Source organism: Nerophis ophidion, linkage group LG07, assembly GCF_033978795.1.
Source record: "Nerophis ophidion isolate RoL-2023_Sa linkage group LG07, RoL_Noph_v1.0, whole genome shotgun sequence".
In the NCBI taxonomy this organism is placed as follows: Eukaryota; Metazoa; Chordata; class Actinopteri; order Syngnathiformes; family Syngnathidae; genus Nerophis; species Nerophis ophidion.
The window spans coordinates 41,587,412-41,607,114 of NC_084617.1; the positions used below are offsets into that span (position 1 = coordinate 41,587,412).

General features: G+C 40.9%; 2 pseudogenes; both read right to left on the minus strand.

Moving 5' to 3' along the window:
• Window positions 1-19,703, minus strand: part of LOC133556343 (histone-lysine N-methyltransferase EHMT1-like) — a 64,270-nt pseudogene that overhangs the window by 5,016 nt on the left and 39,551 nt on the right.
• On the minus strand, window positions 8,944-17,316 carry LOC133556344 (uncharacterized protein K02A2.6-like; annotated as a pseudogene).

Here is a 19,703-nt window from a genome sequence, read left to right on the forward strand (position 1 = left end):
ACACACACACACACACACACACACACACAAACATACATATACAGTATATTTTCTACTTTTTTCATTCGGATTTGACGCCAGCAACACATGACAAAGAAGTTGAGAAAGGTGGCAATAAATACTGAAAAAGTTGAGGAATGCTCATCAAACGCTTATTTGGAACATCCCACAGATGTGCAGGCTAAATGGGAACAGGTGGGTGCCATGATCGGGTATAAAAACAGCTTCCCAAAAAATGCTTAGTCTTTCACAAGAAAGGATGGGGCGAGGTACACCCCTTTGTCCACAACTGTGTGAGCAAATAGTCAAACTGTTTAAGAACAATGTTTCTCAAAGTGCAATTGCAACAAATTTAGGGATTTCAACATCTACGGTCCATAATATCATCAAAAGGTTCAGAGAATCTGGAAATATCACTCCAGGTAAGCGGCATGGCTGGAAACCAACATTGACCTTCGATCCCTCAGACGGCACTCTATCAAAAACTGACATCAATCTCTAAAGGATATCACCACATGGGCTCAGGAACACTTCAGAAAATCATAGTAGAGTTAATGCTCTACTATGCAAAGCGAAAGCCATTTATCAACAACATCCACAAACGCCGCCGGTTTCTCTGGGCCCGAGATCATCTAAGATGGACTGATGTAAAGTGGAAAAGTGTTCTGTGGTCTGACGAGTCCACATTTCCAATTATATTTGGAAACTGTGGACGTGGTGTCCTCCGGAACAAAGAGGACATTTCAAATTGTTTTTGGAAATATTCGACATTGTATCATTCGGATCAAAGGGGAAGCGAACCACCCAGACTGTTATCGACGCAAATTTCAAAAGCCAGCATCTGTGATGGTATGGGATTGCATTAGTGTCCAAGGCATGGGTAATTTACACATCTGTGAAGGCACCATTAATGCTGAAAAGTACATACAGGTTTTGGAACAACATATGCTGCCATCTAAGCGCCGTCTTTTTCAAAGACGCCCCTGCTTATTTCAGCAAGACAATGCCAAGCCACATTCAGCACGTGCTACAACAGCGTGGCTTCGTAAAAAAAAGAGTGCGGGTACTTTTCTGGCCCGCTTGCAATCCAGACCAGTCTCCCATCGAAAATCTGTGGCGCATTATGAAGCATAAAATACAACAGCGGAGTTGTTGAATGACTGAAGCTCTACATAAAACAAGAATGGTAAAGAATTCCACTTTCAAAGCTTCAACATTTAGTTTCTTCAGTTCTCAAATGTTTATTAAGTGTTGTTAAAAGAAAAGGTGATGTAACACAGTGGTGAACATGCCCTTTCCCAACTACTTTGGCACATGTTGCAGCCATGAAATTCTAAGTTAATTATTATTTGCAAAAAAAAATTAAGTTTATGAGTTTGAACATCAAATATCTTGTCTTTGTAGTGCATTCAATTGAATATGGGTTGAAAAGGATTTGCAAATCATTGTATTCGGTTTATATTTACATCTAACACATTTTCCCAACTGATATGGAAACGGGGTTTGTATATCATAATATCTTAATAGTTTTGTGAAAGAGAATTATTCCCTTCTTTTTCGTGTTATTTTAATGTGCAACCTGTATTGACAAACATAAGAGCAATTTAAGTTAAAAAACACACAATCAAAAAAAATAAATTTGGATATACCGAATTTCCTGGATTAGCCGCCGGGCATGTAATTTGCGCCTGCCTTGAATTACTGCCGGGTCAAACTCACTCCCCAAATTTATTAGCACATGCTTACTTTTACCGCCGGGTCAAATTTGTGACGTCACGGTTGACCCTTCCCCTGCCGTCATTTCAAAATGGCGGAGGAGGTTTTTTTTGCTTTTACTGTGTGTAAACCAGGGGTCTTGTTGTTCCACAGCCATACAGATCACACTAATGGTTGTGATATAAAACAGCTTCAACACTCTTAATAATATGCGCCACACTCTGTGAACCCCAACACACTTTTCTGGAGAACAAATGCCCTGCAACAAACCACAAACGCAACACAACACCTACCCACAATGCAATGCTACACCGTCCATACACCCGCTGGCACCAGTCCCCCCCTCCCCTGTCCGTGCGTTGGTTGAGGTGGGCGGGGTTGGGGGCAAGTGTATAATATATCCAAGAGACACGGATACACGGCATTATGGGTAATCCATATGCTGCGTTTAGAATGTGCCACAGAGCCAATGTTCTCCAGAAATGTGCTTGGTGAGGGTTCACAGAGTGTGGCGCATATTAGTAAGAGTTTTAAAGTTGTTTATATCACAAACATCAATGTAAAAGGTATGGCTGTTGACCAAGTATGCATTGCAATCTCGCATAAAAAGCAGCGAAATGCATGCGTTTGGCCGGCACACAGACAGCATGGTGTAAAAGTGGGCACGATGACATGCTGTAGAGCAGTGGTCCCCAACCACCGCGGATGCAGAATAATTTTTAATTTTTTTATCACACTCAATATTTTACTGCATGCCATTGGTATGCGCAGGGGTGAGAAGAGGTTTTAAAATTATTAGCGCCTGCTTACTTTTACCGCATGCTTTGAATAGGCGCAGGAGTGAGAATGGGTTTTAAATTAATTAGAGCCCCGGCGGCTATTCAAGGAAATACGGTATGCCTCATTACCTCACTGGTATACAATATGAAAACAATACCTAAAGCAAGCTGCAAGCAGTAATGTGTGCTCTAGAAATTGGAACTGTATCTCGACCCACCTTATGGTCGAGGGTAAAGAGGAACGAGTCATTTTCTCTTTTGTTCGCTTCTGTGTCAGTGATAATCTCACCAACATATCTGTGGAAAAATTAAGGGGAAAGTACTATTATACATGAACATATATACTGAGATAGGCTTTAGCACATGCAGCCCCGAAAAGGACAAGGGTTAGAAAATGGTTGGATGAATGGACATTTACACACACACACACACACACACACACACACACACACACACACACACACACACACACGCACACACACACACACACACACCAACACACGTATGTATGTATTGATATATATGTATAAGCGGTAGGAAATGAAATGGATGGATAGATACACACACACACACACACACACACATATATATATACACACATTATATATATATATATATATACACACACATAAATATGTATATATATGAAGAGTTCATACGCAAAAACCGATAAACGCCATTTTGATAAAGTTTAGCCCAGCCTCGGTAATATATAGTCCGCCACTTCTATTGTGGTATACCAAAATCAATTTGTTTGCAAATGCGGACAAATGCCGCTTTTAACGTCATTTAGTTCAGCGATTTATTGCAAGAGCCGATAAGCGCCATGGATCATCTACCACAAAAGCCGATATATCCGTTTGCCCAACCAGCGCTGCAGTACGGGATCACGTGACAAACAAAATGGGGTCGCGCACGGACTAACTCAGTGTTGTTATCCACGCATGAATCATTTGGAAGCTTCCCCTGTGAACACTGTTAAGCCAGCGAAAAAAACCGACCTGTTGAAGTTATTTGATGTTGGCGCTAGCACGCGTGTCCGTGAGTTTTACACCGCTGCGTTAAACGATGTTGTCGAGCATGGAGCTAATGTCGATAGCGATGATGAGTGAGCTGTTATCTGCACAGGAGTGTTTTTGAGAGGCAAACCAGGTTGAGCATTTGTGGTTGTTTTATTAATAAAACATTGTCTTAATTGCAACACTGTTTTTATGTTTTTTCATTTTGTGCTGAAAGCACAAGGTAAATATGTGAGGTCACAGTTCCAAAAAAGCATGTCCGGTTAGCAAGTACGAAAAAACAATGTTCGCAGGGACAGCTAGATTTATGCGTACCAAGGGATCGAAACTGTTAAATAATGAAGTAAAGAAATGTGAAAAGTTGTTATCTTGAAATTTGGCTTTCGATACATTTCACGTTCTGTTTTTGTCTCTATCTTTATATTGAATATTATGCGAAATAACGACCGCAAAGAAAACGATTTTGGAGATATCTGTTTTTGCGCCATATCATAATTTGGATATATCTGCTTTTGACGTAAAACCACATCAAACACTCTTACTTGAAAGCCATTCAACATCAGCATTTCTTAAAAGTTTAGGCTTTTATGACTTGCGTATGTTGATATTAAATAAACCATTGTACGCTTGTACATGTACCGGCAACACCAGCAGGCAGAAAATCGTTAATATACAGAATCGGTCAAAATGGATTTATCTGCTTTTGCATATGAACTCTTCATATATCACACAAACATGTACATATATATATACATATACACAAACATATACATATATATACACACACATATACATATATATATATACACACATATACATATATACATATATATACACACATATACATATATATATATACACACATATACATATATACATATATATACACACACATATACATATATATACACACATATACATATATACATATACATATATACACACACGTATACATATATATACACACACACATATACACATATACACATATATATATATATATAAAAATATATATATAAATATATATACATATACATATATATACATACATACATATATATATATACATACACGTACATATATATATATATATATATATATATATATATATATATATAAACATACATACACAGATATAAACATACACATATATACATACACACACATATATATATACAATTATACATACATACACATATACATATATATACATACACATACGTACACATATACACATACATACATACATACATATGTGTATATATATATATATACATACATATGTGTATATATATACATATATATATATATATATATATATATATATATATATATATATATATACCGCTTGTCCCTTACATACATACATATATACATACATATATATGTACATATATACATGTATATATATGTACATATATACATACATACACATTCATACTAAAATACAAACCCTGTTTCCATATGAGTTGGGAAAATGTGTTAGATGTAAATATAAACGGAATACAATGATTTGCAAATCATTTTCAACCCATATTCAGTTGAATGTGCTACAAAGACAACATATTTGATGTTCAAACTGATAAACATTTTTTTTTTTGCAAATAATCATTAACTTTAGAATTTGATGCCAGCAACACGTGACAAAGAAGTTAGGAAAGGTGGCAATAAATACTGTTAAAGTTGAGGAATGCTCATCAAACACTTATTTGGAACATCTCACAGGTGTGCAGGCTAATTGGGAACAGGTGGGTGCCATGATTGGGTATAAAAGCAGCTTCCAGGAAATTCTCAGTAATTCACAAACAAGGTTGGGGCGAGGGTCACCACGTTGTGAAGTGAAGTGAATTGTATTTATATAGCGCTTTTCTCCAGTGACTCAAAGCGCTTTACATAGTGAAACCCAATATCTAAATTACATTTAAACCAGTGTGGGTGGCACTGGGAGCAGGTGGGTAAAGTGTCTTGCCCAAGGACACAACGGCAGTGACTAGGATGGCGGAAGCGGGAATCGAACCTGTAACCCTCCAGTTACTGGCACGGCCACTCTACCAACCGAGCTAAACCGCCCCATAATTTGTAAGCAAATTGTCTAAGAGTTTTAGAACAACATTTCTCAATGAGCTATTGCAAGGAATTTAGAGATTTTACCATTTACGGTCCGTAAAATCATCAAAAGGTTCAGAGAATCTGGAGAAATCACTACACGTAAGCGATGATATTACACACCTTTGACCCTTCAGGCGGTACTGCATCAAAATCCGACATCAGTATGTAAAGGATATCACCATATGGGCTCAGGAACACTTCATAAAACCACTGTCAGTAACTACAGTTGGTCACTACATCTGTAAGTGCAAGTTAAAACTCTACTATGCAAAGCCAAACCCATTTATCAACAACACCCAGAAACGCCGCCCGCTTCGCTGGGCCTGAGCTCATTTAAGATGGACTGACGCAAAGTGGAAAAGTGTCCTGTGGTCTGACGAGTCCACATTTCCAATTATATTTGGAAACTGTGGACGTGGTGTCCTCCGGAACAAAGGAAAATAACCATCCGGATTATTATAGGCGCAAAGTTGAAAAGCCAGCATCTGTGACGGTATGGGGGTGTATTAGTGCCCAAGGCATGGGTAACTTACACATCTGTGAAGGCACCATTAATGCTGAAAGGTACATACAGGTTTTGGAGCAACATATGTTGTCATCCAAGCAACGTTATCATGGACGCCACTGCTTATTTCAGCAAGAAAATGCCAAGCCACGTGTTACAACAGCGTGGCTTCGTAGTAAAAGAGTGCGGGTACTTTCCTGGCCCGCTTGCAGTCCAGACCTGTCTCCCATCGAAAATGTGTGGCGCATTATGAAGCGTAAAATATGACAGCGGAGACCCCGGACTGTTGAACGACTGAAGCTCTACATAAAACAAGAATGGGAAAGAATTCCACTTTCAAAGCTTCAACAATTAGTTTCCTTAGTTCCCAAACGTTTATTGAGTGTTGTTAAAAGAAAAGGTGATGTAACAGAGTGGTGAATATGCCCTTTCCCAACTACTTTGGCACGTGTTGTAATTATTATTTGCAAAAAAAAGAAAAGTTTTTGAGTTTGAACATCAAATATTTTGTTTTTGTAGTGCATTCAACTGAATATGGGTTGAAAAGGATTTGCAAATCATTGTATTCTGTTTATATTTACATCTAACACAATTTCCCAACTCATATGGAAGCCGGTTTTGTATGTACACATATATATATACGTATGTATGTATGTATATATATATATATATATATATATATATATATATATATATATATATATAAAAAACACACACATACATACATACATGCATAGAGGTCTGTAATTTTCATCATAGGTACACTTCAACTGTGAGAGACAGAATGTTTATACCAAAATGGATATATGGATGATACAGCAGAGGATTGGGAGAATGTCATGTGGTCGGATGAAACCAAAATAGAACTTTTTGGTATAAACTCAACCCTTCGTGTTTGGAGGAAGAAGTTGCATCCCAAGAACACCACACCTACTGTGAAGCATGGGGGTGGAAACATCATGCTTTGGGGCTGTTTTTCTGCTAAGGGGACAGTACGATTGATCCGTGATAAGGAAAGAATGAATGGGGCCATGTATTGTGAGATTTTGAGCCAAAACTTCCTTCCATCGGTGAGAGCTTTGAATGGTTGACCAAATACTTATTTTCCTACATAATTTACAAATCAATTATTTAAAAGTCCTACAATGTGAAATCCTGGATTTTTTTTTCACATTTTGTCTCTCACAGTTAAAGTGTACCTACGATGAAAATTACAGACCTCTGTCATCATTTTAATCGGTGGCTGACTAAATACTTTTTTGCCCCACTGTATATATATATATATATATATATATATATATTTATCGTACATGGTATGATATACTACACAAAAAGTAAGCAACAATATTTTTATAAAGACCATACTCACTCGCAAATAAATGTTCCTTTAGGGACATCTTGCATGATTCTAACACCCCAGCCCATCTTCTGTGTTTTAAAGAGCTGTAGCCGGACTCTGGGGAGATGTATATATAAATATATAAAAAACACATTTTATTATAAAGCTAATAACTCTACTAAAAATTACACTGTGGAACATTCTGTGCACAATGTGGGTGTGCTTGACACGCAATCAGTAGGGTGTTTCTGGCTGACAGCCTAATGCAAGCATACGTTTACCAAATAAACTAAGAACATTTAAAGCAGAATTAAGTAAATTCCTTGTTGCATGACAGAACCTGTGGTCACTATTCAAACTTGTGAGACTGAGTTCTGCAATGGTCAGAGTATTTGCACAGCATAGCAGCAGTGGTAGTAGGTGCTATTAGTTTATAACTCTCCAGGGATCGTTGCGTGTTTTAGGGCAAATAGCATTGTTTTTTTTTTTTAATTACAGGGAACCAATGATGAGCTTTGTTTTTTCTGACTTATAAATGTTGTTACAATGTTAGATACTAATGTTAAAAAACAATGCCAAAACGTCAAATCCTAAGGTTCATGCATTTTCCCGTGAGCTTGCACATAGGTTCGGATGCCTCTGACCACTGTGTTTATTTGCCAATTATTTACCCCGGTTTTCCACGAGATACTTAACGGCTGTTGAACGGCAACATCCCAAAATGTCTGCAAATTTTGTGGTCAATCAATACCCAGGCGTCGAGGACGGCAATGTTGACTTGACTCATGAAAAATAAATTTTGCCTTGCAGAACGACTACTTTATTTTTGTATTCGTAGCAAGCAACAACACAGCAGTAGCAAAATCCCTGATGAGCTTTGAACACTTGCATGTATGCCCGGACGTATCTATGTGATATTACTCCTCCTACCCACTCACTAAGCTGCTTCCGCTGCCCCCGTGTGAGATCTAGTAGACATAAGTTCCCAAATAGCTGTCCCGAATATGCCTATAATATGATTATTTGATTTAGGACCTTCAAAATCCATTATGTCAACAGGGTGAATTTACATCTGAAAACCAAGACAATTTCAGATCCGTCTCAGCCTATTAGACATTTTAAGTTGTAAAATACTATATAAGAGAAGCGTATGCACAGGAAGGAAGGGTTTTGTTCTTTTGTGACGGAAAAAACAATCTGTTCATCAACAAATGTTATCAATAGACTTGAATCGTTCATACACCGTATAGAATCTTATCAAATCGTTCACACACTATATCAAATCTTATCGAATTGTTCTGTTTTAAAATATATTGTGTAGTTTAAATAAAAGCAAGACAACTTTAATTATCATTGACACACTGCGATGAGGTGGCGACTTGTCCAGGGTGTACGCCGCCTTCCGCCCGATTGTAGCTGAGATAGGCGCCAGCGCCCCCCGCGACCCCAAAAAGGGAATAAGCGGTAGAAAATGGATGGATGGATGACACACAAAAACATGTGCGTCGTTTATTCTTCCAGAACAAGCGAGACTGAACACTTACACACTCAAAAATGGCGGGAATAACAAACCCCCACCTTTGGGAGAATCTCCTGACGGCCAATTAAAGGGGCCGCGCCGAATTACCCGCTCTTAACTGCATACATGTATGCTCAACAGAACAACATTGTCATGTGCACAATCGAACAGTACAGTGAATAAAATAACAAAGTCAAGTAACAGGTTTGGTGAATTATGTCCGTAAATCAACCGCTACACACGTCCCCCCAGAATTCGCCATCACAAAGAAAAATAAATGGTCAATGGATAGGGGCACGAACGGGCCGACCAGACCGGGTGCGCCAGACTAGTACTAACGCCGGGGAGTCAGCAGGGGGAACCGTTAGGGTATATGCACTGTCTAGGGTACCGAGGGACTGCTTAGAAGGATGCAAAACTTTATCATGGGGCCTAGGTAGAGCTGGCGAACGACCCCGGCACGGGGGTACGGCTGTGGTAACCAGCTGACTGAGATCCAAGTGGGCTGGATTCAGCCGGTCCACTGTGATTTTTTCAGACCCAATCCCGATATCCAAGAGAAAATGTTTGTCCCCTCTCCCTAGGACGCGAAATGGCCCATCAAAAGGAGGCTGAAGGGGGCCGCGGTGGGCGTCCTGGCTGACAAAAACAAAAGTTGCTCTCCTTAAAGAAGTAGGAACATGATACGGCGCAAGGCCGTGTTGAGAAGTAGGGATGGGGGAAAAACCCTTCGCGAATTCAAGGAGAGCAGCCCGCTGCTCACCGGCGGACCAAAGTGACATCGTGTTAGGAATAAAGACCCCTGGCACTCGCAGGGAATGGCCATACACCAACTCTTCCTAGAAAGATTGCAGGTCTTCCTTGGGGACAGTCCGAAGGCCCAGCATCACCCAAGGGAGCTTGTCTACCCAGGGGCTGTCTTTCAGGGATGCCCTAAGAGCTGCCTTCATGGATCTGTGAAATCGCTCACACATACTATTGGCCTGTGGGTGATACGCCATTGTGTGGTGGAGTTTCACTCCCAAGCTCTCGGCCACAGCGGCCCAGAGCTCAGAAGTGAACTGAGAGCCCCGGTCGGATGATATGTCCGACGGGGTACCGAAGCGGGCTACCCACGTACCAATGAACACGCGTGCCACCTCTGCGGAGGTGGCGGACGTCAGAGGTACCCCTCCGGCCAGCAGATGGTCCTGTCGACCATCGTGAGGAGGTATGTGCAGCTGCGTGAGGATTAGAGAGGCCCGACCAAGTCCACATTGACATGGTCAAAACGGTGCTCCAGAACCATAAACTGTGCCAGTGGAGCCCACGTGTGGCCGTGCACTTTTAAGCGCTGGCATGCCACACAGGTGGAAACCCAGTCCCTAACATCTTTTTTCTGTCCACGGCAGACACATTTTGCAGCTACTGGCCGCTGGGAAGGTTTCATCCCAGGGTGGGAAAGGCCGTGGATGGAGTCGAAAATGCGCTGCCTCCAACTGGCGGGCACAAGGGGCCGTGACCGACCGGTAGCGACGTCACAAAGGAGCGTAACCCGTGTCCTCAAATGAGACCTTAAGACAACCGTAACCCTGTGCCTGCAGCCTTCAGAGCTTGATGTAGGGGTCGTCGGCCTGGTCAACTGCCATTTGAGCAAAATCGAGCCCCACATGGACAGCGCCCGTGATGACTCGGGAAAGGCAGTCAGCAACGACATTGCTCTTACCAGCAAGGTGCTGGATGTCCGTCGTGAACTCTGAGACGTAGGAGAGGTGCCTCTGTTGTCGAGGCGACAAGTGAGGGGTTTGTGGTGCACAAAAGCTATGAAAGGCTGTCCTTCAAGCAACCAACGGAAATGGCTAATGGCCAGATAGAGGCCGAGGAGCTCACGGTCAAATGAGCTATATTTCCGCTCGCAGGGGCGCAACTGCCTGCTAAAGAAAGCCAAAGGTTGCCAAGTGCCACCAACCCACTGCTCATGCACTGCACCTACAGCATAGTCTGACGCGTCCGTGGTGATTGCAACGGGAGCTTCGGGTAATGGGTGTGCCAGCAGGGTAGCGTTAGCAGGAGCAGACTTGACCCCCACAAAAGCACTGTGACCAGTCCAACATGTGCTTGGGAGCAGCTCCTTTAAAGGCCTACTGAAATGAGATTTTCTTATTTAAACGGGGAAAGCAGGTCCATTCTATGTGTCATACCTGATCATTTCGCGATATTGCCATATTTCTGCTGAAAGGATTTAGTAGAGAATATCCACGATAAAGTTTGCAACTTTCGGTGCTAAGAGAAATGCCCTGCCTCTACCGGAAGTCACAGACGATGACGTCACATGTTTGAATGCTCCTCACATATTCACATTGTTTTCAATGGGAGCCTCCAACAAAAAGTGCTATTCGGACCGAGAAAACGACAATTTCCCCATTAATTTGAGCGAGGATGAAAGATTCGTGTTTGAGGATATTGATAGCGACGGACTAGAAAAAAACAAAAAAAAACGCGATTGCATTGGGACGGATTCCGATGTTTTTAGACAAATTTACTAGGTTAATTATGGGAAATCCCTTATCTTTCTATTGTGTTGCTAGTGTTTTAGTGAGTTTAATATTACCTGATAGTCGGAAGGGTGTCTTGACACGCAGTGTCTCAGAGGAGTCGACGGCAGCTATGGATGGCACAAGCTCAGCTTTTCTCCGGTAGGAACTGACTTTTTAACCACAATTTTCTCACCGAAACCTGCTGGTTGACATTCGGTAGGATCCATGTTCGCTTGATCCATAGTAAAGTTTCCCCTCCAGGAATTTTAAACAAGGAATCACCATGTGTTTGTGTGGCCAAAGGCTAAAGCTTCCCAACTCCATCTTTCTACTGTGACTTCTCCAATATTAATTGAACAAATTGCAAAATATTCAGCAACACAGATGTCCAAAAAACTTTTAGCTGTGTGTGTGCGCAGCGCTCATACTTCCTATAAACCTGTGACGTCTTGCGTACACGTCATCATTACACAACGTTTCGAAGACGAAACGCCCAGGAAATTTGAAATTGTAATTTAGTAAACTAAAAAGGCCGTATTGGCATGTGTTGCAATGTTAATATTTCATCATTGATATATATAAGCTATCAGACTGCGTGGTGGGTAGTCGTGGGTTTCAGTAGGCCTTTAAGAGCATCATACAGCGGCTGCATGAGGTCAGCTGTCCGGGGAATGAAACAATGGTAAAAATTTACCATGCCAAGGAACACCTGAAAAGCCTTAACCGTGAGTGGGCGGGGGAAGTTTGCGATGGCAGCAACCTTCGCTGGAAGCAGAACTGCCCCGCACTTCGTGACACGATGTACGAGGAAGTCGATTACAGACACCCCGAATTGGGTTAACAATGAGCCTGTGTTGGCTAAGGCACTGAAAAAGAGTCCTGAGGTGGGTGACATGCTCGGCTTGAGAGGTGCTCGCTACCAGGATATCGTCCAACAGAAATGGCAAGTCACGTAAAACAGAGTCCATCAACCGCTGGACAGTCTGTGCGGCACTCTTAAGGCCAAAAGGCATACGTAAAAATTCGAACAGTCCAAATGGGGTGATGACCGCTGTCTTCCGAATATCAGAGGAGTGGACCGGCACCTGATGATAGCCCTGGACGAAATCTACCTTAGAAAACACAGTTTTCCCAGCCAGGTTGGTAGAAAAATCTTGTATGTGGGGGACCGGATAACGGTCCGGGGTAGTCGCCTCGTTGAGTCTGCGGTAATCCCCGCACGGCCGCCAAGCACCATGTGGAGGGGCGACGCCCATGGGCTGTCTGAGCGACGAATTATCCCGAGGCGTTCAATGGGAATTCAGCTCTAGAGATGGAGAGCTTAGCAGGGTCCAGGCACCGGGCTCGTGCGTGCACAGGAGGGCCCGTGGTGGCGATGTGGTGTTCCACACCATGTTTGGCGGTAGCTGACAAGAACGTGGGCTGCACCAGGGTGGGGAACTCAGCGATGAGGGGAAGAAAAACATCTGTGGTGTGTAACATGCTGGAAAGTCTGATTGAGTCCGTCGCGCTGAGACTGCACTTGTATGAGCAGAACGTAATCGCATCCTCCAAACGCCTGTTTTTTTACATCGACAAGGAGGCCAAAAGCACAGAGAATATCTGCACTGATGAGCGGCACTGTCACTTTAGCAGTCACAAAGTTCCAACTAAAACGCATTTTTTAAAGTATGAAAGTTGTCTGTCTATCTGTGTTGGCCCTGCGATGCGGTGGAAACTTGTCCAGGGTGTACCCCGCCTTCTGCCCGAATGCAGCTGAGATAGGCTCTAGCACGCCCCGTGACCACAAAAGGGACAAGCGGTAGTAAATGGATGGATGCATATTACAAGTAGCCCGATCGATCACATCTAGATCTGACACTGGTCTATGAGCATGAACTGATAAACCTACTAAGGTATTGCCAACAGCCTCTAGACTAGATCTGACCAATCTAAGTCTAAGACTAGATCTAACCAATCTAAGGCTATGAGCATGAATGAGAGGAAAAACATATTCTAAAAAAACAGACAGTCCAGTTGCAATCGATTGTCCTGAGATTTCAACGACCTGGATGAATGAGAATATTCATAGACAATACCGGTTACATTTAGTTGTCCATTCCTGGTTTAACACCCAGCATTTGCTGCCAACTTTTCTTTTCTTCAGCCCATTCATTGATGCAAATTGGTTCTGCTGTCAGAGCAGTAGCACTGGAAAAGTGTACCAGGGCTATGCAATCAATCAAGCGTACTGATGTCGTATTGCGCCACTTTGTGGAATTGCTTGATATTACAGGACAATGAATGTGGTCATAATTATTGCACAATTTGCTCAATTCTGTTTTATTTTTTGGCGAGCTGAATCCGAAAGAGCAACGGGCCGCATTTAGCCTGCGGGCCGTAGTTTGCCCACTGCTGCGCGCTAGACGAATGTCACTGAGCAGCGACTAAGTTTGTTGTCTATTTGCTATAGGAGACAATCCTAATTTTCGGTAGTTTAAATTTTAATTGTAGTCCGAGAAAAGTTGAATGTTTTCATCCCACCAGAGTTTGTCAAAGTCATTATATTATACAGGTGAAACTCAAAAAATTTGAATGTTGTAAAAAAGTCTCTCATTCAAGATATGTAAAGTCTTTCTCATTTTGATGATCGTGGCTTATACTTTTTGAAACCCCACATTTTATGAGATTTTCAATTGAAGGTTTCTTATGTAATTTCCACATTATTGATTTTGTTAAATTATACAGAAGAATATCTATTTATTACATTTATTAAAAAAAAAAATTTAACTTTTTTTTGTTCAATGTTATTATGTAACCTCACTGTAGGCTTTCCAAGATCATTTTACCTTTAAACTAAACAAAATTGAGGCTAATCCACCTTTTTTTTTCTTTTTTTCCAAATAAGAATCGATAGGATAACCTTTTAAGGACCTGAATTATTAAGCGGAATCGAAAGTGGAATTGGAACTGGAAAAATCTTATCAATTCCCATCCCTCATGAATGTTGTCTGTCTGTGTTGACTCTGCGATGAGGTGGCGAATTGTTCAAAGTGTACCCCGCTATCCGCCTGAATGCAGCTTGGATAGCCTCCAGCCACACTTTGCGACCCTGAGAGGGATGGATGGATGTTCTAACAAACACTGCTAACAGGCGGCTAATCCTGGCCCTCTTCACTGAGATAATTAAGTTGACCAACATCTTTAACCCCTGATTGGTGAGCCTTTGATGCAAGTGATTTCAAAAGACGAAATGCTAGACCACGGCTCAATTAGATTTAAAGACACGCCACTTCATGCTACCAGCAGCTGTCTACAAAGTGGAGAGGATCTCTGTTGATACACTTCATTTTCAACATCCCCTAATTTTTACATCCTCAAATTACAGATTACCCTGTCACAATGGCTGGCCATGCGTTTCCCACCTAGTCCTTCAGTGATGTCTGACTTCAATGATTACCTCTCAAAATACCATCATTTATGTCACCTAGGGGTGTAATGGTACGTCTATTTGTATTGAACCGTTTCGGTACGGGGGTTTCGGTCCGGTTCGGAGGTGTATCGAACGAGTTTGTAAGCTAAAGTCTTAACAACCTGCTCTGCTTTCTGCCTCTGTCTGTCTGAGCACCCATCAATGTCCAGCCCACACAATCATCTGATTTGTTACATACAAGGCCAATCAGCAGTGCGTATTCAGAGCGCTGTAACAGCCAATCCGCAGTGCGTATTCAGAACGCATGTTGTCAATGCTTCAGCGTCGAGCAGATATGTGCTTAGCAGCGGATATCGTACTCTCCCCAAATTATAAAAAACCCTCCCCAATCACAACTACTACTAGCATCACTATGAGCCCGTTGACCTTCTAGAAACTTAAACTGCAGCTCAGCTCGCTCGCAGTTCTGGCTTGAGGTGAGGGCTAATTAGCTTTCAGCGTAACGTTAGCTCATTTTGCTTTGTGTGTGTGTGTGTGTGTGTGTGTGTGTGTGTGTGTGTGTGTGTGTGTTAGGGGCAGCAAAGCGCTGTCTGTCTGTTATTTCACATGAACTAAAATGAAAATGGTGTTCAGTGATGAATAGTCTCCCCTATTGCTATTGTACTATTTTTTCAGCTATAGTTACAATTAATCATTAGTAATGTAGCAGCCTAGTGTGAATGGCAGGGTCCCTGCTATCACATGTTGACAAAAATATAACATTTACATAATAAAAGTCAACTACAGGCTTCCCAAATGCTGTAATAAATTAAGCATGATGAGTTGACTTGAAACTGTTTAATTTTGCACTTTTTATATGTAGAAGAAAGGTTTTGTCATTTTATTTAAACAAAGCAACAACTTGAGGCAGTTTAATGTGGAGTAACGTGGGGAGAATTACTATAGTGTTCCCAATGTTAAAAGGATAAAGCCATTGTTTACAAATTTGGTAAATAAATAACCAAAAAAGTTTTATTTTGTTGTTTTCTTATTGTACCGAAAATGAACTGAACCGTGACCTCTAAACCGAGGTACATACCGAACCAAAATGTTTGTGTACCGTTACACCCCTAATGTCACCGCATGTCATTGCTGGAGAAATACTATACACAAACACATTTACGTCTTGCTGGGCATTGAATAACCTCAACAGTATACAAAATGGGTTATTTTCTGGCGCATTTAAAAAATAAATTAAAACGCATCAGCAAACCTCTCAAAATACCATCATTTATGTCACCACATGTCATTGCAGGAGTAATACTATACACAAACACATTTACGTCTTACTGGGCATTGAATAACCTCAACAGTATACAAAACGGGTTCTTTTCTGGCGCATTTAAAAAATCTATTAAAACGCATCAGCAATTACAACATACTGTATCTCATGTGGTACTGTTTCTTGAAAATTGCCTTGCAAATATATTGTTGCGTTTGATGGGTTAATAATGATCTTGAGTGGAAGATGCCAAGATAAGATTTCAATTTGATCCTGTTAATTGTGAACACGTGAAAGAAAGGCATACTTAGTCAACAGCCATAGATGTCACACTCAAGGTGGCCGTATGAACAACGCCAACACTGTCATAAACATATGCCATATAGTGAAACCAGACTAAACAACGACAAACAAATTTCGGGGGGATATTTGCACAGAACAAATTCCCCGCAGCACCAACTCTTCCGAGGAGGCTACAATATATCTGCCACCTAATCAACGTATTGGTCTCCTTCTCTGCTTCTCGGCACAACACTTCCCGCTTCCTGCTAAATAGAAACTTGTGAATGGATACTCACTTTTGGAGTGACAACCAAGTATCCAGTCACAGTCTTGTTAACATCAGGCCACTGTCAAAAACTTCTGATCGCATCTGTCTCTCAACTCTATGTGTTCTCAAATTCATCTGCTAACGGTCCCGATGAGTATCCAATCACAAGACGCGTAAATGTCACGTTCAACGTGAAGCCATCTAGAAGGCCTGACTTACAACAACTCCTGATTTGATTGGCTATCGAAACTGTCTATAACTGGTATGTCGCCGTTCACTTACAGTGCACGGACGCCCCCGCATTGTTAATTCTGAAGGCCTCCTGCAGATTACGTACAGCATGGCAACATAAACTACTTGAATTCTGATTGGGTACAAACTAAAACTAAAAACAACAGCACTGAAAGGAGCATATATGTCATGAAGAGAATATGAATCATTTTGGATATTTAGGGAAGGTAAATAAAAAATTATTTTATTTAATTATGATCATGATTTCAGGTTATGTTAGGCCAGCAGAGAAGGCCTTGCTGGCCCTGACGGCACACTGCTGGCCTGTCACTCCAACATGTGTAGGCCATTTGCTTAAAAACATCGTTACCTCAGTCCATTTTGGACGATCCGATTTTTGCATGTTCTCCAGCATGAGCAGGCATGGTTACACTCAAAGAGAACTGGAGGATCTTGCTGACAAAAGTCAGGTGATAGCCGACCCTCCTGTAAACACACAAAATTATCATATAATATGAGCGTAATCACAACTGAGACAAACACATAATAGATTTAAGATTGTTTATTGTCAATTTACCATGTTATTCTCATACTTACACTGTCATACCAACATCGTAGACTAAGCTGACCACACAGGCAGGTGCTGGAGGAGCAGTCATCTGTGCAACTGCAATGCTAAATAAAACAATTAAATAGCTATAGTATAAATTACACACACAAAAAACGAAAAGGTGAATTGGTGTGTGATCAACCAACTTTTTATTTAAGATTCAACAACTCAGATTACAGATTTGGCAGGGACTGCGACAAATTCTGGCCATTTAAAATGTAGATAAATATAGGTAGGCCATGGAGAAACTAGCAACAAACCTTCCATGGATTTTGGTCCACTCAAAGTTGGGAAGTCTTGAGTAACCAAGTAACCGAAAATGTGGAGTACACTGCCTAATGAAGGTTTTCTTTCTGTCTTTATTTTACAAACATTGATAACAAAAATTGTTCTGAAAGACAAGATACAGTCATGGGAAACCATGGAGCTGTCTGCTTGATGTTAGGGAAGACTTTGACCCAGTGTGGCCAAGGCTCTCCCAATGTCACACCATCAGAACGCCTGATCACCACCCCAAAAAGCTGTAGAAATACGGTATATCATTGTCAAATTTGAATTGAGACTCAAACAATGGCCCAATTTTGTTTGCCAGCCTGTACCGCAAAGCCTGTTTGTTTCAAATGCACATGTACAAAATGCTTTCTTTTTTATTATATCTAAACTTATCTTACTCAATGTCAGTAGAGGGGAAGTGCACTTTTTTTTGTTTTTTGCCCATCGTTCACAATTATTATAAAGGATCGATGGGTTTTTTAATGCACTCTAAATATTAAATAATTGTGATCAAATGTCCGCTTACAACAGAGCCTATAGGAGACGCAGGACAAAAAGGGGTGGCTTCTCAAATCTAATAATAGGTCTCGGTTGATATTCGATAACCGATAATAAATGAACATTAAGTTGGTGAGTTTTCCAGTGTTGATAAATCGCTATGTACATGCTTCAAGAGCATTCCTGCTTTTCATCGGTTTCAGCAGCTGCGCGCATTTGTAGTATGACGGAATGAAAAGGGTCCAATATCTTGTCGTTCATTAAGTGTCTTTGGCTCTTTGTGCGGCGAAGCAATGTTGCCGCCATGCTAGCATCAGATAGTGCAGGCCTGGCAAACCCGCAGCTCCTGAGCTGCATGCGGCTCTTATGTTCATATCAAAGTTTGTATTAGTTTTTTTGTAATGTGCGTGTTCAAAAACTACGGTCCGTCAGAGCAGTCACTCTTTTGCACCGGTTTTGGCGCCTGCAGGCCTTTGAACTAAAAATAAACGGCAGTAATGATAACCGCTATAAAACTCTCAACGGTTATTATTATCATATTAAACAAATAGTCGTACCACCTACATTCATAACTGCACATTGATACGGACGGCTGGACTGTTGCTTGCTTGCTAGGTAGCATAAATGCTAACGTGTAAATAAATGACATTAACGTCTTTCTCCATTACGAAATGTCATACCCCAATCTAAACTTGTAAAAACACATTGCACATCTAATGATCGATAAACTCAACAGTGTCGAGTTGAAACAGAATTAACTCATGTGACGTTACATAAATCGGTTAAGGAAGTTAAACGACCTCTTGGAAGAATAATATGGCTCTTAGGAAGCCAGAAAAAAAAATGATATTTACTCTGCCAATAAAGTATATTGTGTGGCTATTTATTATAGTTCTTAAAAAAAATTAAACTTGGTTAAAATATTTTAGTTTGTGTACAAGTACTTTTGGAGCACATCCAACAAAACCACGATAACAATTATAAACGTGATTACTTTGGTCACAAAACCTTTATTTAGCCATTGTGTTTATTGTTTTTGTTGTGTATATTTGAGGGTCCCTCACCCAATCCTTAACAGAGATGGAACCTGATTTTGGTTGTTATTTTTATTCAAGTGCAACATTTTGCTTACAGACAGAGCATATTTTCCATCCATCCATCCATCCATTTTCTACGGCTTGTTCTATTAATAAGAAAGTTAAAATATACGAGAAATAAAAATTAATTGCATTTGAAATGGTATATATCCATTATGTGTTGTCATTACATTGGTGGTTAATTTGGTTTCAAAAATTAATTTCGTTTATCGGCAATAATTTGTAGGTCAATATATTGTTGAGCAAAATTATTTATCGGCCCAGGCCTA